General features: G+C 41.0%; 1 pseudogene; it reads right to left on the bottom strand.

The window, feature by feature from the left end:
- Window positions 1–24,016: 24,016 nt before the first annotated feature.
- LOC114034356 lies at window positions 24,017–24,868 on the bottom strand (annotated as a pseudogene).
- Between the last annotated feature and the right edge of the window lie 204 nt (window positions 24,869–25,072).

Here is a 25,072-nt window from a genome sequence, read left to right on the forward strand (position 1 = left end):
TGGGACTTAGTCCAGCCATTCTACAAAGCAAAACCCAGAAAGTCACCAAACTGTTCATACCCTTTGACTCAAGTATAACATGACTTAGGTCTATACCACCAAAGAAAATAAAAAAAGAAGAAAAGGCTCCATATTTACAAAAACTTTTGTAGCAGCTCTTTTCCATGGTAACCAAAAATTAGATGCTAAGGGAGTGTCCTATTGGGGAATGGCCAAAGAAAGTGTGGTATATGAATGTAATGGAATATTATCGTGCTATAGGAAATGATGAAATGTACAATTTCAGAGGAAGACTTTTATGAACTGATGCAGAGCAAAGGGAATAAACCAGAACAATTTACAATGATAACTTTATAGGGAAAAACAACTTTAAAAGACTTCAGAACTCTGATCAACACAATGATAAATTATTAGTCTAAAAGAAGGAAAACGAAACACAACACTCTTCTCCTGAGGTGAGAAGGAGAGAGTCAATAAACGTAAAAACGTCCATTTTGTAACTGGCCAATGTGAGAATTTATTCTGGTAGACTATGTAATGAGGCATTTGTTTTTCAATGTTTTTGTTTTTGTTTTTGTTGTTGTTTTTTTAATTTGCTCAATGAGGAGGGGGGAAAGGTAGTGAGAAGGATAGATTACTTTAAAAATTTTTGTTGAAAAATAAAATAAGGGGGCAGCTAGGTGGCATAGTGAACAGAGCACCGGCCCAGGAGTCCGAGGACCTGAGTTCAAATCTGGCCTCAGACACTTGGCACTTACTAGCTGTGTGACCCTGGGCAAGTCACTTAACCATGATTGCCTTACAAAAAAAAAAAAAAAAAGGCAAGAAAAATAAAATAAGGTATTTAAAAGAAAGAAAGGTAGGTTAGGCCCAGATTGTGAGGGGCTATGAAAGCCAGAGGATTTTCATATTATCCTGGAAGCATTAAGGAGACCCTGGTGTTTATCGAGTAGGGGAGTGACATAGTTAGACCTGTACTTAAAGAAAACCCGAAGAAACCATGGGCTTCCAACAAAGAAATCTCTGAACCAGAACAGTAACCAGCAAGCTACATGAAACATATCCTGAATCTAGCAGGGAGAATCTAGCGCTGGGAGAACACCGAAGACACCTTGAGAATGCTCCTGTTGTATGATGTGAGATAAAAGTCATCTGAACCAGGAAGGGCTGACCTAGGATACAGCCATTGCAGGGAGGAAATAGCCATCTGGTAGCTTTCTATTTTAGCTAATCATTCTTGCTATAACTAAAGGTTAAGCTCATTGTTTGCTTGATGCAAAAACACTAACGGGACTATCACCCCCATTAGCAACCATGACATTTAGGCTAGCACCCATGACAATTAAACCCTTTGGGACAAAGCCAGAGTCACCAAGCCCTAATTACAGTTTTTTTTATGGACAGTCTAAACTGAAATGATTCATATGACTGTTGGTTGTTTCTTCTAACTGAGATCAGTGGTACATGTAACAGCAGAAAAAACATTGGACCAAAAGTCAGGAAACCTGGGTTTTAGACACAGTTTTGTTGCTAATTCACTGTGTGATCTCCAACACATTACTTCTCTGGACCTCAGTTTCCTGATTTGTAAAATAAGAGGTATGGATCTTTAAGTGCCTTTATAGTATTAACATTCTATGAATTGGAGAATGATGAACCAAACCATGAATATAATGAAATAACTACTATGCCATAAGAAATGAATATGAAGAGTCTGTATGAAGAATAAAAAATATGACATCTAAGGTCCCTTCCAGCTCTGTATCAATGGTACTATGAATTTGGAGAAGCATGATTTATATCGCCTGACACGAAGTCAAGCAACTGGAACTAGGAAATATATATGTGCATGTATCTATGTATGTGTATATATATGAATATAGACATACATATATACACATATACATACATATACATACATACATACATACATATATATATATATATACACATATATATATATATCCCAGAAGATATGTATACCCCAGAAGTTAAGCTATTTGCTCAGGGTCACATAGTGAGTTTGTTTCAAAAACAAGATTGTGTGCGTGCGTGTGTGTGTGTGTGTGTGTGTGTGTGTGTGTGTGTGTTTGGTATAGACAGTTCCTCTGATATAGAACTGACTTAGGGGTCAAGAAATCAGGATGTCTATCAATGTAGAAATAGATATACATATATTATATATATATATATATATATACACATATGTGTGTATATGATGACTACAAAAATATAAATGTAAAGAACTAACCCCTTCCCCCAGGTGAATTCCATATGATGACATAAGCTTGACGCAAAGAAAAGATGAAAAAATGTATCTTCTTTCACTGGAGAAGTTAGACTCATTTACTCAATTGATGTAATAGCTAGTTTTGCTGAACTGTTTCCTTTTTTAAAATTTTTTTCTTTCTTTTTCAGTCCATATCTATATCTAGCTATTCATATATTATTTCTGTGCTATCTGTTCTCTTAATGCAAGGATTGGTTCCCTTTTGTCTTTCTAGCTGCAGTGCTTAGTGCCTGGCATTAGTAGGCAAATAATACACGCTTGTTGATTGTATAAATGATTAAAAGGTTGGCTCTAAGGAGAGAGGAGAGAATAGAATATATTTTTTAAAAATAATGTATTCAAAAGCAAAAAAAATTAAAATTTTAAATGTACATTGTTTTAAGCTAAGTAAGGCAAAGTGCTTCAAATGCAAATTTTGTGTTAAAGATGGCAGCTTCTTAATCAAAAAAATGAAAGATGACACTTCCAAATATTCCTTAGCACCTGATGAAGTGTTCCAAGCTCATCTGGCTACTTCTTCCTTGTTATGCATCCTAACAAATGAACGTTAACACCTGAGGCCATTTTCTTCAGCATCTGATCCCTCTTCCAAATCCTTCAGTTCTTTGTTCTTATGTTGGTAGATACTTCCCTGATAGAGCACTGACTTAAGGGTGGGTTGGATCCTAGTTCTGATTTTGAAATAAATTCACTATGTGATCTCGAGCAAATAGCTTAACCTCTTTTGGACTCAGTCTCCTCTGCAGGAAAATGAGGGGGTTGAACTAAGCCTCTAAGGTCCCTTCCATTTCTATGAAACCTTAGTATCCTAAAAAACACAGGCCTGATAAGGAACCCTGGGGCCCTACTCTATATTTCCTTGTTACTTACAAATTGAAAGCTTAAATTATTTTCATAGCCTGCAGCCCACTGCTGAACAATCTACAAAAAAAAAAAAGAAAGAAAAAAACCTCTACTTGTCACCCATTTTCATCACAGCCCTGGGAAAGGGATGGTGGGGTTTTTGTTTGCTTTTCTCCTTCCTGTGTGGCCCTTGATTGTGAAGGCTTTTGGTGAAGTTGGCAGGATGTTTCCCTGAATAACTGGAAGAGGCCCCTGGGAGCAGTAGCAGCCACATCAGCAGCGCGTCTTTGGCCTTGCCGGGGTGGAGAGGGGAATCACTTCTGAGAGCTTTTCTAGGTAAGGCATTACCAGGAAAAGGAGTCTGATGCGATATTCGTGTGATGCAGGGTGTCAAGGAGCGGTCAGTCCTAGTTTTTTGCTTGTGTCAGCTACTTTGACAGAGTCAACAATTATGCGGCTGTTAGGTTCACTGGTTTTACCCCTCCCAACCACTGGAAAAGAGAGAACAGGGACAATGCCTCTTTCCTTCCTAAGCCTCTGCTTCACTTCTTTCTGTACTAATAAAACTCCATGTAGTACGTGTAGTACCTGCAACAAATCAAGGAGTCAAAGTCAGCTGTGGAGTGGGGAGGGGGCACCCAGGTTGTTGTTTGTTCTTCAAAGAGGACCAGGACATCCAGAAGATGATGCCATGACATGCAAGTGAATTGGATTTAAGTGACGGAGGGATGTGCAGTCACCAGCCTCACTTTCTCCTCTAGAACCGTCAAGGTGCAGTGGCCAGATATAGATTAGGATGACTGGAGGTGGCCCAGGATGCAGTGGGGGAACCTGGACTTTTCAAACTAAGGCCTTTAACAGGTCTCAGTCTGACTGAGGCAAAACTCCTTCAGTGACCCAGGAAGAAATGGACCTTATTCTTACCAGAGGTGTAGCTCCAAAGACCCCAAAGCTACATCTCCAGCCCCTTCTCTTGACCTCCAGATAAGCATTTTACAACTGCCTGATACTGGATGTCCCTCCAACACCTCAACCTCACCACTGTCCTAATTGAACTCATCATTTTTTCTTTTTTAAAATTTTATATTTTATTTTTCTCCCAATTACATGTAAAAACAATTTTAACATTCTTTTTATTTTCAAATTTTGAGTTCTAAATTTTCTCTTTCCCTCCCCCTCCATTGAGAAAGCAAGCAATTTGATGTAGGTTATACATGTGTAGTCATGCAAAATACATTTCCCTGTAAGTCATACTGTGAAAGAAAACACAGCGGGGCAGCTAGGTGGCTCAGTGGATAGAGCACCGGCCCTGGATTCAGTAGGACCTGAGTTCAAATCCAGCCTCAGACACATAACACTTACTAGCTGTGTGACCCTGAGCAAGTCACTTAACCCCACTGCCTAGCCAAAAAAAAAAAAGAAAGAAAGAAAGAAAAGAAAACACAGACAAAAAATAAAAAGCAAAATAAAGAAAGTAAAGACAAAGTATGCTTTGATCTTCGTTCAGGTTCTACAAGTTCTTTCTCTAGAAATGGACAGCAACTTTCATCATCAGTCCTTCAGAATTGTGTTGGATCATTGTATTGCTGAGAATAGCCAAGTTATTCACGGTAGATCATCATACAACATTGCTGTCTCTGTGTACAATGTTTTCCTGAGTTCTGCTCATTTTACTTCGCATTCGTTCTTGTAAATCTTCCCAGGTGTTTCTGAGGGCATCTTGTTTGTCATTCCTTATAGCACAATAACATTCCCTCACAATCATATACCAGAACTCGTTCAGTCATTCCTCAATTGATGGACATCCCCTCATTTTCCAATTCTTTGCCACCACTAAAATAGCCGGTATAAATATTTTGTACACATTTTTGTTTTTTATTTCTTTGAGATATAGAACTCGTAGTGGTATTGCTTGATCATAAGGTATGCAGATACATCATTTTTTCCACCAACATGCTTCTCCCACTGACTTAAGGGTCATACATTTAGAAGTAGAAGCAACTTCAGGGGTCATCTAGTCTAATCTTCTCTTTTAAAATAAGAAGAAATAAAGATTCAGAGACTTTAAGTGACTTGCCTAAGGTCACACAGGTAGTAAGAGTCAGGACTGTCATCCATGACTTCTGACTTCAAATACAATACTCTTTCCATTACATCATACTGGGTCCCCGTTTCTGGTCATGGTTTCCTTATTTCTGGCCATGAACCACTATTCTCTCATTTTTTTAGGATTAAAACATGAGTCATCTTTGATCTTCTTCTCTCTTTGACCCCACATGTCTCATCATATCTATCCTTTCTTTTTCTTGACCAGTGCCTAATCCAAGCCCTCATCACTTCACACTGAGATTATTCCAGTAAGGAGCCCAGTTACCTCCTGATAGGTTCACCCAACTTTATTCTTTCCTTTCTCTAATCCATCTTTAAAAAAAAAAACTTTTTAAAAAATAATGTTTTCCCCCAATTACATGTTAAAACAATTTTCATACTTTTAAAAAAAGTTTTGATTTTCAAATTCAATTCCTCTCCCTTCCTTCCCCTCCCCACTCCCTGAGATAGTAAGCAATCCGATATAGGTTACACGCGTGCAACCATGTAAATCTAATCCAACTCTTAAACCAATTTGAAGTTAAACATGATCATATAGCACAGTACCTAGCACATAGTAGATGCTTAATAAATGTTTATTGATTGATTGTACAGTTCTGGGTGCATTACTCCTCTATCGACCTTCAGTGGTTCTCCATTATCCCTGCCAAATGAAGTTCAAGTTTCTTGGTATGGCAGCCAAGCTCCAAACAACCTAGGTTCCCAACCCGTTTTAATATTCCTTCATGCACACCATGTTCTGTCACTGTCTTTTTTCTTTATCTTTTCATTTCAAATTCTTCTCTTTTATTGTATATTCACCTTTTTTTCATTTATGAATAAGCTTAGTTTTGTAGGTTATGTCATCTTAGATTGTATCTTTGAGCTCCTTTGCTTTTTGAAATATATTATTCCATTTCCTAATGCAGTTTCTGGTGGATGTAGAATAGGTTTGTATTCTTTAAATGTTTTTTTTTTTAAAGTCTTTTGGTTGCTTGCAGAATTTGTTGGTGGTCACTAGAACTGTTAAATTTAAACATTATGCTTCTTGGAGTTTAAAGCATAGGTTTTTTGTTTTGTTTTTGTTTTGGCCTTTTTAGGGGGAGACAATCTGGATTTTTTTTTTCTATAAGTGCTTTATTTTCTTTATTCAGAAGTTCTGTGCAGTTTTCTTATATTATTTCCTTCATTATGGTGCTTGGTTTTTTTTTTTTAATTTATGTTCTTCTGAGAGGTCTTGATGCTTAAATTGTGTCTCTACGCCATTAAATGTGTTTCTACACATTCTATCTCTGAGATCAATGTCTTTTGCTTATACAGAGTTCATTTATTCATTTATTTATTTTTACTTCTCTTCTTCCACTTGTCTTTGCCCTTCACTTCAGGATTCCAAATCTGTGGTTCTCCCTTTAGCTCTTTTAGAAAGACTGAGCATGGTGGATCAAGTTTTTCTATTCTGCTAATTATTTCTGCTGTGCAGGCCATAAATTATATTTGTTTCATTTATTTCTTTCTAATCTCTTCTCTCAAGATTTTTATTTCTCTTTTAAACCACTCTGCTGTGATTCTATGATTTTGGAGGAATCCACAACGTTTTTGTTTTATCAGGTGTTGGTTCAATTTCCACTGTCTTGAAAAATGTATTTTGACAGGTTTGGAATCTTTTGGATTTGAGAGACTCATCTTTTCTTTTGATTTTAGTATCTTCTCTGTTGATTTAACTGTGTGTGCTCTAGGTTTTAAATTTAATTTTCTTCCTCTTGAAATCTTTTGGTAGTTGTAGTCCTTTCCCCCAGGGCTGGACCACGACCCTGTCTCAACCTCCTCCTATGCTGGGGAATTTACTTTTGACCAACCTGAGTCCCTGTCCCAAGTGGCTTTTGGATGGGTAGGACTGGCCTCAGCTAGATTCTAGACCCCTTTTCTTTAGGTTCAGTGTAGCAACACATTGACCTTCCCCAAGTCTTTTCATTCTTTAGTTCTCTGAATGGGCTGAATCAGTTATCTATGACTTTTTTCAGGGTTAAGGGAGGGTCAAGTGGGTGTTCTGGACAGTTTCTGATACTTTTGGGGTTCTCTAACCTAGAGACCACTCCAGGCAGAAGAAAACATGCCTTTGCTCCCCATTCTCCCCATGGCTGGGCAGAGTCTATTTCTGGTGTTCATTGCAATAGGATAATGTGGGAAGGTCAGCAATGGGGTATGCCAGGAGACTATTTGTGAGAGCAGGGAAATCCCTGCGTGAATCCCAAAGCACATGAAGATTGGTTTGTGCTTCCTGGCAGAACATAGAAGCTGGTAGCAGAGGGGGAAATGACAGAGTGTTTTAAAGGTATTCTCCACTGACAACTCCTAAGACTGGTGAGTAAATAAATGAATGAAGAAGGATTTATTCAGCGCTGACTATGTGCAAAGGACTGTGCTAAGTTCTGGGGATATTACAAGTAGAAGAATAAGAGAGTCCCTGCTCTCAAGGAGCTCACATTCTAATGGAGGGAGACAACATATAAGGGAGGTTTCAGCTACAAGTCAGATGGAAAGGGCCCATAGTCCATAGGATGCAATGGCAAAACAGATGGTAATGCACCTCCTTTAGTGTCATTTCCATTGGCAAAATCACATGGAGAAGGGAAGAAAACAAGTCTTACTTATCATGTGCCGTCTGTGTGCCAGGCATTGTGCTGTGCACTTTACAAATATTATCTCATTGGATCTTCACAACCACAACCCTGAGAGGTAGGTGAAGTTACTTATCTAGAGCCTGTTCTTTGTCCTTATTTTCTGAAGAGGACCAATGACACCAGGGAGTGATGTCTTGACTTGTCCCTGAATTAGATTTAAGGGAGGCAGAGTTGCACAAAGTTGTGAGCCTCACTCTCTCTTCTCTTAAAGTCCAGCAGCAGGACAAAAGTCAAGACAACTGGCTATGGTCTGGGATGCAGTGGAAGACCTTGGCATCTTCAATGTCTGATCAAGCTCTAAGTGCTCCATGGTACCTGCTTCATCCACCTTCATAGCCTTTGGAACAAATTGCTCTCAACTACCTATTCTGTACAGGGAGTCTTCACATGCTTGGGGCAGACATCTCTTTACCTCATCAGGTTTGAGGCCTTTTGGTTACCCTCAACCTGGTTTAGCCCATCTGCAGAGATGGTTTTACTGGGGTGTGGCCACTACACATGCTACAGTCTCCTGGAGCCACAGGAGAAAGTTGGGTGGAGGGTGGACACCAAAGGTGGATAAGCAGCTCTGAAAACAACTTGGCAAGCCCTCATACCAGAGGTCCTCCGAGCACACTCCATATACCCCAAGAGATGATAGCGATGATTAGACTCCCCTGGCATAAACTGCCCCCGTTTCTTGTACTGTTTTTGTTGTTGTTCGGTCAAGCCCAACTCTTCATTACCCCTTTACCCTCCGCTATCTCTGTCCAAATTCATGTTTGTTGTTTCCATGACACTATCTATGCACCCTCTGCCATCCTCTTTTCCTTTTGCCTTCAATGTTTCCCAATATCAGTGGCTTTTCCAACAAGTCCCATGTTCTCATTATGTGGCCAAAGTATTTATGCTTCCGCTTCAGTATTTGACTTTCCAGTGAACGGTCTGAATTAATTTCTTTAAGTATTGACTGATTTGATCTCCTTGCTGTTCAAGGGATTCTCAAAAGGCTTCTCTAGCACCACAATTCAAAAGTATCAATTCTGCAGTGCTCACCTTTCCTTACAACCCAACTCTCACAGCCATACATTGCTACCGGAAAAACTACAGTTTTGACTCTACAGACCTTTGTCCACAAGGTGATATCAGAGCTATAAGTGTCCTAATTCTGGTGTATGATTCTTCTCTTGGGGTATTTTGGAGAGTTATTTGAGACTGGACAAAATGTCTAGTCCTACATCTTGTTGGTCATGTCACCTGGAAGTCCAATCTCCATTTCTTAAGACCTTGTTTGCATCTGTTTTCCTTCCTGTTTTAAAGCTGGTTTCTCTAAGATAAATCTGGCTAACCATTGCATTGCTGCTCTAAAAATGTTGCATAACTTGAATGCAGCAGCATAAAGAGAAGCAGTAGAGGGAAATACCCAGAAGGAGATTTTTTTTTTTTTACAACTACTAGGACATTTCCTGGCTGGGAGACAGAGCTGAACAAAAGAGAGTTGTTGATTCATATTTAATAGCTTTCCAGAACAGGAAGAAAAATGTGGACCCACACAAACAGTGTAATAACTTTGGTGGGGGATGGGGACCGGAAGGCTTTGACTGGTACTCTAGGTGGTACTTGGACCATTTCCTCTTTCCATTGTTTACTCTCCCTGCCCCCAGGCTGCGTTGAAAGGAAAACCAAGTCACACCTAGAGAGCAAATCTGAGGGAGTCTCTGGAGAAGAAGGGGAGCTGAGAAAGTGATTGGGAAAGTGTAGAATGGCCCACTCACAGGGGAACAAAAAAGAGAGAGTGAATAGCCTTTCTTAACCAGCACAACAGCCCCCACCCCCACCCCCCTACTATTCAAAGACGAGAACAAAACAGCCCCTGCCCTCAAGGAACTTATATTTTATAGGGAGGAGGTAGGGGTGGGGAAGTCAACTTGTGCATAGGCAAGTACATTAAAAATATGAACAAAATAAATTTAAGTTAATTTTTGAGAAGGGAGTGCTAGTAACTGCGGTTATTTAGAAATTCTTTAAGAATTAGGTAGCATGGTAACTGTGGTTATTTAGAAAGGCTTCTTATAGGAGGTAGCATTTAAACTGAGCTTTGGGAGGATCTAAGGATTATAAGAAGTGGAGGTAGAAGAAAATTCCAAGCACTGAAGAGTTTTTGTTTCTTTTCTTTTTTTGCTAGGGAATGGAGCTAAGTGACTTGCCCAGGATCACACAGCTAGCAAGTATTAAGTGTCCAAGGCCGCATCTGAACTCAGGTCCTCCTGACTCCAGGGCCAATGCTGTATCCACTGCGCCACCTGGCTGGCCCCATGAGGAGTAATTTCTTGAAACACATGGAGGCAAGAAATGAATTGTCAGATTGTATGTGTATGGGAAGAAGTAATAAGTGATCAGCCTGGAAGGAGTTTACATGTCAGACTGAGGAGTTTATGTTTTACCCCAGAAGCAATAGGGAACCACGCAAGGCTCTTAAAAAGGAGTGCCTGTGTTTTAGGAAGATGAGTTTAGTAATTAAATATGTGGGACGTGGATTGGGGAGGGGAGAGACTGAATGCAGAAAGACTGAATAAGAAGGTTTTTATAGTAGTCCAGGTGAGATGTAGAAAGGGATGGAATTAGAGTGCTTATGGTGGAAATGTTGCAGTTTGGGGTCCTGGGAGCCCAGAAGTGCAAGGGCACAGGGCGAGTGTGCCTCAAAAGAATTCGACCACTCAAGTCTTCTTTCAGTCAAAATAGTGAGTTTTTTTATATACTGGTTGGGCAGGCAAGATTTCTAGTAAATGTGTGGTATTCGTGATGCCAATACAGACAAGCAAGTTTTTAAGAGTCTGTGAAATTTAATGGGGGTAACATTGGTACTTTTATACAGAAAAAGACTGTGGGAAAATTTGGATGGGATTAAGGAGTGGTAAATAGTCTGAGGTGGTCTAGAGGCAACCAAGAAAGGGTCTAGATGGGATTAAGGATTGTCAAGCAAGCTAATTAATTAACTAATCAATCTAATTAATTAACCAAGGCTGGGGTGGGCCAGATGTCTTGGTGGAGGCACCAATGATCTGGGCTACTGAAATGTATGGGAAAATTTGGGGACTGGGTTGCTTTCTGTTTTGTTTTTTTTGTTTTTTTTGGTGAGGCAATCGAGGTTCAGTGACTTGCCCAAGGTCACACAGCTAGCACATGTCAAGTGTTTGCTCTGAGGCCAGATTTGAACTCAGGTTCTCCTGACTTCAGGGCTGGTGCTCTATCCACTGGGCCATCTAGCTGCCCCTGACTGGGTTGCTTTCAAAGACATGATCTTTTCCTTTTAGGGGTTCAGGTCCTATGACCCCATCACTAAGAGAGAGGAGATAACAAATGTGAAATATGTTCTGATATTAAAATCCCAAAGACTTGGCAACTGATTGGATATGATGTGCTACATCCCAGTCAAATGCAATTATTTGACTTTTCCTAAAAGACATAAGGTTTCCTACTTCTTTGAATTTCCTTATGCTGCTCCCTCCACTATCTCTCTCTTTCAAAGTCCTACCCATACTTAAGGCCCAGCTGAAATACTCCCTGAGCATTTAGATCTTTACCTAGTTCTAACATCACAACTCCCCGGACAGGAAGTAATTTCTTTGTCCTCTAAATGCCTACATCACTTTATACCTCCCTTAAGTGATTTAAGACTTATTACATATGGTAAACATTTAATAAATGTTTATTTAGTAATAAATTTTAAATAAATTTATAATCTATTAATCATTAATTAATATAATTTAATAAATTTTTATTGATTGATTTTATGCTTCTACTAACAGGGAAAGAACTGGAAACAAGGTATTCTACATACGATCCCTGGATGTGGCCTTCATCTTCTTGCTGGTCTATCAGGAAACCTTTTAGCACAGACAGGTAGGACAACTCAGTTTCTTCCTATATAAAATGATGGAGGTTGGACTGGATGATCTCTAAGGTACCTTATACTGTTACTCTAACAGTCTACAAATCTAAAACTTGTATCAAAAGAATTCTAATCTTGGCTTCTTCCTTTAAGAGGCAGAGTGGTGGCAGCTAGGTGGTGGAGTGAATAGAGCACCAGCCCTGGAGTCAGGAGGATCTGAGTTCAAATCCAGCTTCAGACACTTGCTAGCTGTATGCAAGTCACTTAATCCTGATTGCCTCAAAAAAAAAAATAAAAGAGGCTGAGGAGCTGGTTTCAATCCCTTGCTGTGCTAGAACACAATTCCTCTGGCTCCAAATTCAGTTCAAATCCTTGTTCTGCTTACTGTCTATATGACTTCGGACAAGACGCTTAACTCTCTGGGCCTCAGTTTCCTAACCTTTGACTGGAGGGCAGGGCCATGGGCTCTAGGGCCTCTTCTTAACGAGGGGGTTCAGCATAGTTTTCTCCCCATTTCCCACCAACTGTACTTCCTTTGGACTTTGCCAGCATGCCTTCCTTTCCCAGGAAACTAATCACTGAGAAATCTCATTGTGCTGCAAGACTGAATCTACCTCGTCTTCACATCTTATCAGTACCCTTCGCTCTTCTGATTGGACTCTTGGAAAGGAGGACAGGTCCATGGGCTCCAGGGCCCCTGTTAAAGAGGGGGTTCACCGCAACCTCCCCATTTCCCACAAACTACACTGCTGTTGGACTTCTTTGGACTTTTTTGTCACGCTCTCGCACTTAGCATAGCGCTGACAACATAGCAAGATCTTAATCAGCGTATTTATTGACCGACTGATCTGTAAAATGGGCAGATTGTCCTTGTTGATCTTTAAGACCTTTAGAACTCCAAAGTTATGAGCCTCTCAGAGAATACCGCAGAGTGCTGAAATACCTACACTTACCTGGTGCTTTAAAAAGTGGAGTTTCTTATAAAAAAAATAGAGCCATTTAAATGGCTTTCTCAGGAACCCAAACTGACTCTTTACCAGAAATGTAACCGATGACAACTAATCCCTACAAAAATGTAACTTTTGGCTCTCAGCAGTGATTAGTGGCTTCTGGGTTGACCTTCAGCCAGTCCCTGGATCTTTCCTAACCAATGCAGCGCCTCCTGGGTATATGGGCACAGAGCCCGGGACTTGTCTGGCTTCCTCTTTCCCTAGCAGCAACAAGGAAACATCTGATGTCTCTGACCTAGTGAAAACATTTCTTTGCCTGCCCCAGGGAAAGTTTTGATTGGCTCCTGCTGTGGTGACCTCATCCTTCTCCAGCTCTGGGGTTGTTCCCACACGCCCCTCCTTCATCCAAGGGGTTTCTTTCTGGCCTTCTTTCTCCATAAGCTCCCCCTCACACGGCCCCCTCCACATTCTCCACTCTGGCCTGACCTCCCTTTGCAATGCTCTAGAGGACTTCTGGATGAATGCCTACAAAATACAACTGTTTCTTGAGCTCAGCCTCATACCTCCCCCACCTCCTGATTTCTGTTGTTCTTGCCTCTTTGACATTTGCCCCATCTCCAATACCCTATCGCAGTTTCAAAAGGAAGGGTTTTTAATACAAAGTCTTTTTTGTCTTTAAAAACTGCTTCACAGGTGTTTCAGTGTAATCCATCTTAACTGTGCAGGAATTGTGTGTGTGTGTGTGTGTGTGTGTGTGTGTGTGTAAAAGAACTGCAGTTATTCCTTCTGCATTTTGGGGGTGAAGGGCACATTGCCGATCAGGAAAATCCATGTAAAATTTTTTGGCCCTCTCTACGTACCAGAGAAGTCTCAATTTTTTTCTTTTTCTTTTATGAGTGTTTACAGTAGCTTATTGTAAAATTTGGGTTAAGTATTTATTTGGTCATAGGCTCTGTGACGTCTGCTGGCCTTAGAGTGTCATTTGTGGCTTCCACAAAATTCCCCAAAAACTTGCATTTAATTTCTTACTGACCAACAATCTATCAAAACTGCAATGGGGAAAGTTGCGATGTGGAAGGGATGACTAACTGTACTTGTAAGGAAGGCAAAGATTCTTTCTGGTGGAGAGCATGAGACAGTATGGAAGGATTCTGGAGTCTTATCTTTACCATTTAAAATCCTGCTTAGTCTTCAAAACCGAACATAAACGCTATACCTGCCACAAAGCCTTCTCTTTTCCCTCAGTCAAAAAGGATCTGTCCTTCCTGACTTCCCAGAGTACTAATTGTATAATAATAATGATAATAATAATAATAATAATAGCAGTTAGATAGAACTTTAAGGTTTGCAAAGGACTTCACACATATCTAATTTGCATTACAAATATTATGTACTATACATCTGTTGAGATTTAGAGGTTTAGGGGTGCTGGGAGCCCAAAATCATGACATACAGTTCCTGCCCGAATGAATTTGACCCAGCCTCTTTCAGCCAAAGGCAAGGTTTATTAAAGATCTGCCATATGCATTTGTATTGCTAATACAAGTGGGCCAGATCTTAAGAGTCTGAGCACCTTAATGGAGACAAGATGGATCTTACATACAGAAAGACTGTGGGAGGGATCTAGGGGTGGACAAGTAGTTTGGGGTGACTGGAGGAGAGGTCTGGGAGAAGGGAGTCCAGGGAGAATCTTGATGGAAGTAACTGGGAGGTAGAATGGGGTCTAGATAGAATCAAGGGTGGGAAGTAGCTGGGGGTCATCCCGAGGTAACAGACAATAGAGGGCTGGGTTAGGTCCAGGGTAACAGAGAATTGGGAAACTGGGTGTAGGCAATAATGAAAGGCCAGTTGATAGGATTATAGCCTCAAGAGAACTCTAGAAACTTCTTTGACCAAGCTGGAGAGTTCAAGGAAAGTCCAAGGTGGGGTTTTCTAGTGTCCAATGGGCTTGGGCCCATACCCTATCCCATCTACTACTACTATTATTATTGCTAATCATGATGTTATTACTAATATTAGTATTATCTACTATGCACTTTTTTGTATTACATGTAATAATAGCAAATATTTATATGGCATTTTAATCTTTGCAAAACATTTTGCATGTGTTATCTCATTTGACCCTCTCAGATGCCCTATGAGATAGGTGTTATTATTGTCTCCATTTTATGGATGAGAAAACTGAGGCTGAAATGGGCTAAGTGACTTGCCAGGTCACATAGCTAGTAAGTGTCTGAAGAAGAATTAAAACTCAGGTCTTCCTGACACTACAACTAGTGCTCTATCAGCTTACACAACATTGCTTCTGTTCTTTGGGACTTATTAGAGATGACTAGGTAGCACAGTGGGTAGAGCACTGAACTTGGAGTCAGGCAGACCTGAGTTTTAATCCTGCCTCAGAAACTTACTAGCTGTGTGACCTTGGGCAAGTCATTTAATCTCTGCCTAGTTTCCTCAACTGTAAAATGGGGATAATAACAGTACAGACCTCCCAGAGTTATTGTGAGAATAAAATCAGATATTTGTAAAACCCTTTGCAAACCATAAAATGCTATATGAATGCTAGCTATTATCTCCCTCTCTGAATTATAAACTCCCTGAGGGAAGAGACTATGTCTATGGCAGGGACATGAGTCTTAGTCACTGTGGCATCATCACCAGCAGTAGCTCCCCAGAACATAGAGAGTTTTGATTGCTGGGTAGATAAGATTGGATATTTTGTGGTTGACAAGAGGGAACCAACAAAGATTTTTGAGCAGAGGAATGCCATGACCATCTGTATGAATTTAAAAAAAAAATTATCCAGGCAGCAATATGAAGGAAGGAAGGTGAAGGGGAAAACGAAAGGGAAGAAGCATTTATTAAGTACCTAGTATGTTCCAGGAACTATGCTAAACACTTTCCAAATATTATCTCATTTAATCCTCACAACAACCTTGGGAGATAGGTGCTATTATTATCCCCACTTTATAGTTGAGGAAACTGAGGCAGAGATTAAATGACTTGCCCAGAGTCACACAGCTAGTAAGGTCACATTTAAACTCAGGGCTTCCTAACTCCAGACCCAGTGCTCTATCTACTGTGCCATCTTGGAATAAAGGATGTAGGAATAATACAGGCCTATATGAAGGTGGTGGTATGGGAAACAGAAGGGAAAGGACATATGGGAGACATGTTGTAGAAATGGAGCGGCAAACCTCCAACAGCGGTAGCTGATTATATTTCAAAGGTGAAGGCCAGGTAACCCTAAGGTTATTAACTTGAAATCAATCAATGAACATTTATCAGACATCTGCTATATGCCAGGCACTGTACTAAGCTCTTGGGATAAAAAGAAAAAGAGAGGCAAAAGACAGTCCCTGCCCTCAAGGACATTACAATCCAACGAGGGAGACAACATGCAGCCCCAAAAATACAAGGCAAACTGTATACAGAATAAACGGAAAATAAAAGACAGAGGGAAGACATTAAAATTAAAGGGGGTTGGCAAAGGCTTCCTGTAAAAGATGAGATTTTTGCTGGGACTTAAAGGAAGCCGGGGAAGTTAGTAGGCTGAGCAGAGAACGGAGAGCATTCCAGGCATGGAGGACGGCCAGACAAAATGCTCGGAGCTTAGAGATGAAGTGTCTCGTTCGTGGAACCATCTCTGGGTGGAAGAGTAAGTGATGGGAAGTAAGGAGTGAGAAGACTGAAAAGGTAGGACGGCACTAGGTTATGAAGGTCTCTGAATGCCAAATAGAGCATTTTATATTTGATCCTGGAGGTAAGAGGGAGCCACTGAAGTTTATGGAGTAGCGAGGTGCCATGGTCAGACCTGTGAGTTAGGAGAATCACTTTGGTGGCTAGGTGGTGGATGGACTGGAGTGGGGAGAGACATAAGGCAGGCAGACCCATCAACAGGCTATTGCAATAGTCCAGGCGTGAGGTGATGAGGGCCTGTACCAGAGAGGTAACAGTATCAGAGCAGAGGAGATAAATACAAGGAATGTTGCCGAGGTAAAATCTATTAGGCTTACGTTGTGTGATGACTAATATTGATAAACTTAACCCTTCCTGGCAATACAAGGATCTAAGACATCTCCAGAGGCCTTGTGATGGAAAATGGTATCCACACTCAAAGAAAGAACTATGGAAGCCAAATTGTTATTTTTTTTCTCTTCTGTTGAGTTTTGTTTCCTCTTTCTGATGGTTCCTCCTATTGATTTTAATTTCTACTTACAACATCACTAATGGGAAAATATGTTTAATATGAATGTAAATGTATAGCCTGTATCAGATTGTGCGCCGTCTTGGGGAGGGTGGCGGGGAGGAAGGGGGAGAAAAATTTTAAACTCAAAAGCATATGGAAGTGATTATTGATAAATCAAAATAAATTAATAAAAAAAATTAAAAATAAAAAAATAAAATCTATAGACTTTGGCAACAGCTTGGATATGGGGGGAGGAAGGTGAGAGATGAGTAGTCCAATAAAACTTCTAAGGGGGCTGTGGAACTAGGAGGATAGTGTTGTCCTCTGCAGTAATAGGAAAGGTAGAAGTAGGGGAGTTTAGGGGGAAAGATAATGAGTTCTGTTTTGGGCATGTTTAGTTTGAAAAACAGGGTTAATGACAATGTTATAGATTCCTTCCTCTCCACCCAAAATGCCACAATCAGAAGGAGGAGCAGATTGAGAGTGAATGATAATAAACTTGGTTTCTGACATGTGGTACCTTGGGTACCTCCTCTTGGGTCTTCAGACAAGCTACCCCACTTTTAGGGTACACTATTGGTCTGGGTCCACTCACAATCACAGCTTATAAACCCTCACCTGCCTGTTGGGGTTCCCCTCTCTTTTTAATTAATTAATTATTATTATTTTATTTTTATTAGTCAGCCAGAAGATACAATTACTTCTAAGCAAAGGCATCTAATGAAATGGCATAGAAGGAAATGTAGCTGTAGATCTGTTATCTCCCTTACTCCCCAAAGAAAAACCTAGGGATCGCTTTCCCAAAAATATCATATACTGTGAATGGCAATGGAAACTTATGTAGTGAACCATATGTGGCCAGAACACACATGGAGGGATATTCCTGTATGGAACACGTATGTCAAGCAACAACTCAAGCTTTTGACATTGCAGGTCTATTGACTAATATCTTCTGATAATCTCATCATGCTATCCTAAGTTGGGCCTGATCCCTATAGGGTTACACATTTTCACTGTTCACCTCTCTCTCTTAGCTAAGCTATTCTCACTGGTGTCACCTTCTCAGATTCAGTTTCTAATCCTTAGTCTTCAATCCATAATTAGTCAATAAATATTAATTAAGCATCTACTGTGTGTCGGGCACTGTGCCAAGTTCTAGAGATGAAAAGAAAGGGAAAAGGAAATCCCTGCTCTTATGAAGCTCACAGCCCAATGGGGGATGATGCAGTTTGGGGTGCTAGGAACCCCTAAATGCAAAGGTACAAGGCAGGTTTGCCTTAAAAGAATTCGACCACTCAAGTCTTCTTTCAGTCAGAGTAGTGAGGTTTTATTATATACCCACTGGGCAGGTAATATTCTAAAAATCTTCAAAATTTAATGTGGGTAAGATTGGTACTTTTATATATAAAAACACTGTGAGAAAATCTGTATGGTATCAAGGAGTGGCAAGTAGCCAGGGGTGGTCTGGAGGTAAAGGAGAAGGGGCCTGGATTGGATTAGGGAGTGTCAAGTAAGCTAATTAAGTAATCAAGGTGGGCTAGGGTGGGCCAGATGTCTTGGGTGGAGACACCAGTGATCTGGGCTACTGAAATGTGTGGGAAAATTCAGGGACTGGGTTGCTTTCAAAGACATGGTCTTTTCCTTTTAGGGATTCAGGTCCCATGACTCCATCAGGGGAGACAACATGCAAACAACTATTTATAAGCAAGTTATATGCAAGATAAATTGAAAACAGTCAACAGAAGGAAGACATTGGAAGAAAGAATCCTCTAGAACGTAGGATTTTAGTTAAGTCTTGAAAGAAACCAGGATAGCAAGAGGCAGATGTGAGGAATGTGTTTGGTCTGGTCCCCCTGGTGACCTCCCTCCCTTCTAATCAGTTGTTGTTCAGTCCTTTCAAAAGTGTCCAACTCTTCATGACCCCATTTGGGGTTTTCTTGGAGAAGATACTGGAATGATTTGTCATTTCCTTGTCCAGCTCATCTGTTGAAGAGGTGACCCTTTTTCTTGCTACAGCATCTACTTGTGCCTTTGATTTCATCTTTTTATGTCTCCTCCAGCAACATCTTCCTCCATCTCAGCCTCCCTTCAATCATCATCTCCTACCCCTAATTTTCAGCCTCTCCCTCTCTACTTAATTTCCCTGTGCTACCGACAAATGTATCCAAGTCTTTGAAGTTTTCATTTGATATCACCTTCCTTTCAAGCCATCATGTTATTTCTTTCTTGCCTTTCAAGGGTACTTCTAGAAAAGGCCACCTATCTTCCTTGTCCTCACTTCCCATTCCTTAATCCTTGGCAATCTGGTTTCTGACCTCATAAAACTGAAACTACTCTCTCCAAGGTTACCAACGATCTCAGTGACCAAATCCAGCCATCTTTTTCATTTCCCTTCCTTCTTGACATGTCTGCTGCATCTGACATTGTTGAACACCCTCTCCTCCTGGATACTATTTCCTTCCTCATTTTTTGTGACACTATTCTCAGTTCTTCTATCTGTCCGGTCACTTCTTAAGAGTCTTTCTTGCTGGATCATCATACATATTCCAGATCATAACTATAGGTGTACCCCAAGGTTCTGTTCTATTCTCTTTATTCTCTCTCGGTGCTGTCATCCATTTCCAAAGATTCAATAAACTGAGGTGACCCTCAGAAGTATGTATCTAATCCTGGTTTCTCCCATGAGCTCTAGCCCACCATCACCACACCATCTGCTATAGGTTATTTCAACATGTTCAAAACGGAACTCATTATCCTCCCCCCCCCATCCCTAAAACTATTTGTCTTCCTAACTTCTTCCTTTCTTTTAAGGATTCTGCCATCCTTCCAGTGACTCAGGATGAAAACTTAAGTCATCTCTCCATTCACATTATCACCATCCAAATGTTGGCCCTCATCAACTTTATGGGTGTAGCCTCTTTTCATTAGCCTCTTATTTGTTCTCCCTGCATCTAGCCCCTCCCCTTTTCAATTAATCCTCTACTCAATAGTCAAATTAATGTTCCTAAAGCTGAGACCTGACCATGTCAATTCATTGCTAAATAAACTCCAGTGGTTCTGTTGGAGGATGGGATTTGAGCTGGACCCCTAAAAAGAAAAGACCATGGGCGCCATCCCCCATCAGTTCCTTGTTGCCCTTAGAGCAAAATATGAATCCCTCTGTTAGGTACTTAATGCTCTTAATCTCCCTACATTTGCAGGCTTATTTACACCATTCTTCCACATATAGCCTATATTACAATCAAACTGGCCTGCTGGCTGTTCCTCATATATGACATTTTCATATCTTCATGCCTTCGTACAATCTGTCCTTCATGCCTGCAATGTGCTGCCTTTTAGAATCCACAGTCAGTGGAGGGTCAAGTTAAATGTCAAGTTAAATGTCACCTCCTATACAAGGCATCTCTTGATGTTGCTAGTTGCTGGTGCCCTTCCCTGCCACCTGAGAAATTACTTTGGATTTTGCTCAGCATCTCCTTCTTGAAGCTATTTCCTACCCACCACCCTGACATCTTGGCATTCACAAGTCTATAAGTTGGTCTCAAGAAGAGTGGCTTTTTTCCCTGGATTCAGGTGTATCCTTTGGGTCCATATTCCTATATTCACAAGACCTCACAGGTGAGTTTACCTTGAATAGTCAGCCAACAGACACAATTAGCTCAAAGCAAAGACATTTACCAAGCTGGCAAATAGCTTTAGATACAAAACATTTCCCTTCAAAAACTTGGGGTATGCTCTCCCAGAAATACACACAGTATCATTTGGAATAGTGAGCACAAAAAATAACAGTACAATGCATATATTTAGGAAACACACATGGCCAAGGCAACTCAAGCCTCCTGCTGGATTGCAGGGCCCTGATATCTTTTTTCTCATGTTTCTCCCCTTGGGCACAGTACCTGGGGGCGGGGGGAGTGTAGGGGCTCACTTAGCTGAGATTCCTGGATTTTCTCTCTGCAGCTCAATTCTTTAATCCATAGTCAGATCTTTTCTCTGCTACCAGAAAGAGATCTTATTCCTGTCTACTTGGAATACTGTAATTCTCCAAGTCTGTTTAGCTACATATTTGCCATTAATTTTTGAATTCCTTGAAAAAAAAATTTTTTTGCCTCTTTTTGTACTTCCTATGCACAACCCTGTGACTGGCACATAGTAGGTACTTATTGACTGACTTCCCTCCAGAGATAGTGTGTGTAGTCTCCCTGATGGATATGCAGCTGTGTCTCAAATTCTCTTAAAATGAGGGCCACTGTTTGAAGGGCCACCCAGGGTGTGGCCTTTCTTTCTGCCGAGTCAATGGCCAGGCTCCTTTCCGATTCTAACTAGGAGAAAGCCTTCAAGACTCAGAAAGGGATAACTGGGCATTAACACAATTTTGCAATTCATTAACATATTAATACCTCCTTACCACTTTTATCTGCCCCCAGTTTTCCAGGATTATCTCAATTGCCTGGGGACCAAATCCCTCCACCACCCCCACCACTGCCACTACATTTGTGGCTATTTATGTGCTGTTCTCTTCAATGGAAAGTGTTTTCCTTAAGGGCAGAGATTGTTTTGTTTTGGGCTTAGTATCTCCCGGGCCTAGCACTTGGCTGGAGCTTAACAAATGCTTATTGAATTAATTAATGGAATACACTTTTTACTGGACTTCATTATATACATTCCATTCCTGGCCAATAGCCCATCACAAGGGCTTCTGAAGTCCTGCATTAGAATTCCAAATTCTGTTTTCCAACACCATTTCTTAACTAGCTGTTCCTTTTTTATATAATTTCTCTTCTGAAGTCCTTATTCTTTATCAGTAGCAGTAAGGAAAACACCTTTTTCCTTAAAAAAAAAATTTCTAACAGCTCTTTCTTGGTTCCTTGTGGTGGTACATTTGTTCCCAGAGAAATCAATAGAAGTGAGTCATAGCTGTCAGGTTTGACAAGTTTTGAGAGGTTCCCCATTATATTCTGGATATCTGCCTTAGGAAGATGACATACTTCCTTCCCTATCGTTCATAGCAGGCTTACGTGGCTCATGGGAGAAACCAGGGTTAGATACATACTTCTGAGGGTCACCTCAGTTTATTGAATCTTTGGAAATGGATGACAGCACCGAGAGAGAATAAAGAGAATAGAACAGAACCTTGGGGTACACCTATAGTTATGATCTGGAATATGTATGATGATCCAGCAAGAAAGACTCTTAAGAAGTGACCGGACAGATAGAAGAACTGAGAATAGTGTCACAAAAAATGAGGAAGGAAATAGTATCCAGGAGGAGAGGGTGTTCAACAATGTCAGATGCAGCAGACATGTCAAGAAGGAAGGGAAATGAAAAAGATGGCTGGATTTGGTCACTGAGATCGTTGGTAACCTTGGAGAGAGTAGTTTCAGTTTAATGAGGTCAGAAACCAGATTGCCAAGGATTAAGGAATGGGAAGTGAGGACAAGGAAGATAGGTGGCCTTTTCTAGAAGTACCCTTGAAAGGCAAGAAAGAAATAACATGATGGCTTGAAAGGAAGGTGATATCAAATGAAAACTTTTCAAAGACTTGGATACATTTGTCGGTAGCACAGGGAAATTAAGTAGAGAGGGAGAGGCTGAAAATTAGGGGTAGGAGATGATGATTGAAGGGAGGCTGAGATGGAGGAAGATGTTGCTGGAGGAGACATAAAAAGATGAAATCAAAGGCACAAGTAGATTCTGTAGCAAGAAAAAGGGTCACCTCTTCAACAGATGAGCTGGACAAGGAAATGACAAAGAAACCTTCAGAAGGGATCTGCCAACCACTAGGAGTCATGTCTTCTTCCTTGGAGAAGCATGGAATGTCTTCTCTTCTAAAAGGACCTAACTGATCCTCCTTCTCATTTCTTGTAGAACAATAAGCTGCTTACTTCATGAGGGTTTAGCAGCTGGGTGATACAGTGGATAGAACACTAGACCTGGTGTCAAGGAGAATGGAGTTCAAATCCTCAGTCCCTCATTAGCTGTGTGACAGTAGGCAAATCACTTAATCTCTCTTGACTAAATCTCCTCATCTGTAAAATAACTAACTGGCCTCTCACGTCCTTACCTTCTAGCTCAAAATCTCTATTTATTGCCTGCACTTCATTCTCCACTTATTCTTCAATACCTTCCATCCTCACCACTCTTCTGAAACAGCACTTCCCAAAAGGAATGATCACTCAATCTGAAGACTTTTTTCTGGCCTCTTCATCTGTGTGTGACCTTTGTAATACTCTGGGTTACCATCTTGATACCTTTAACTCTCACTCTTTCGCCCTCTCTCCCTCTATTTTCTTGCACTGAATATGGTGACTTTATCAATGGCACACAATATAGTACTCTATGTTTCTTCCTTCTATTGCAAGGCTGTTTGGGGGCAAGGATATGAATGGGATATGGGATATGGGATATGGGATTGCCAGTAGAGGGACATAGTTTAGGGATGTGGACACCCCAGTGGAGGAACTTCTTTTTAGGCTGGGGATGAAGAACCATGGCTTTCCATTCTACTCCTAAGAGTTCATGTAGACCATGAGATCTACTACATGGTTGCCATAACAGTACCAGGAAATAAAATTGACAAAATGGTCATTAAGGGCAATACCAATGCCAGCATCCAAGGTAGATGAATAGGTGTTGATGAGGTCTAGAGGTTAGGGGTCCTGGAACCCCAAGATCATGACACACGGGTCCTGCCCGAAAGAATTTGACCCAAGCCTTCTTTCAGCCAAAAACAAGGTTTATTGAAGATTCGCCATATTAGCTAGACTCTTAAGGAATCTGAACATCTGTGGGCTATTGGCTAGATTGTGAAAATCTGTGCAGTGGCTAGATTCTAAGAATCAGAGCATCTTAATGGAGACAAGATGGACCTTATGTACAGAAAGACTGTGGGAGGGATCTAGGAGTAGCCAAGTAGTCTATGAGGTAATAGAATTCCAGGGACCTGACCACATGGCCAAGGGAGAATGGAGAAGTGGCCTGGGGCCATAGGGAGGTCCACAATGAAAGGCCAGTTGATGGGATTATAGCCTCAGGGGAATGCCAGATTTGGCCATGTGGGAAAGTCCAGGGTTTTTCCTTTCTGGGGCCCAGATCCCAACCCCATCAGGTATCACTATTAAAGTCACATAATACAACCTGGTCCTCTGTGTAGTCCAAGATACCCTTCAAGGGTCCTTCTGATAGTTGCAAAACCACTTTCTTGATATCATCATATTGGGCAGGTATCTCCAGGCAGCAGGTCAGATCCACAACAGATACACTGAGAGTAGGAACATAGAAGGCCATGCTTATCAGCATCCTATTCTCAGGTTTGACCTTGTCTACAGCCTTAGCAGCACCAGTAGAAGCATGTTTTGTGCAGCACCATGCCCATCATGCCACAGCTTGCCAGAGGGGCCATCTACTGTCTTCTAGGTAACAGTAATGGCATGGATTATAGTCATGAGTCCTTCCACAATGCCAAAGTTGTCATGAATGACCTTAGCCAAGGATGCCAAACAGCTGGTAGTGCAGGAGGCATTACTGACAATCTTAAGGGAATTATCATATTTCTAATGGTTCACTCCCATCATAGGGGCATCAGCAGAAGGGGCAGAGATAATGACCTCCTTGGACTCTGCCCTTCAATTGAGCCCCATCCTTTTCCATGGTGGTAAAGACACCAGCGGACTCTACAACATACTCAGTTCTAGCATCTCCCCATTTAATATTGGTGGGATCCTGCTCCCAGAAGATGGTAATGGCTTTTCCATTGATCACCAGCTTTCCATTCTCAGCCTTGACAGTGCCCTTGAATTTGCTATGAGCAGAATCATATTGGAACATATAAACCATGTAGTTAAAGTCAACGGATGGGTTATTGATGGTCACGATGTCTACTCCACCTGAGTTGAATGCAGTCCTGGTCCCCACATGCCCAATAAGGCCAAATCTGTTGACTCTGACCTTCACCATCTTGTTTTAGGAATGCAGCTGCAGCAGTGGATCCTAGCACCAAGCTTGGGAGAAGAACTGAGAGCCAACTCTCTTTGCTTCTATTACCTTCACTTGTATGGTTTGTTTTTTTTTTTTTCTAATGCCTCTTTCTTTGTGTCCTATGCTGTCATCTCATTTTCTTGCCCCTCCTTAAATGTGGATAACACCCAAGGTTGTGCCTCA

This window comes from Vombatus ursinus, unplaced genomic scaffold (genome assembly GCF_900497805.2).
Source record: "Vombatus ursinus unplaced genomic scaffold, bare-nosed wombat genome assembly UNPS02008961.1, whole genome shotgun sequence".
NCBI classification, from domain to species: domain Eukaryota; kingdom Metazoa; phylum Chordata; class Mammalia; order Diprotodontia; family Vombatidae; genus Vombatus; species Vombatus ursinus.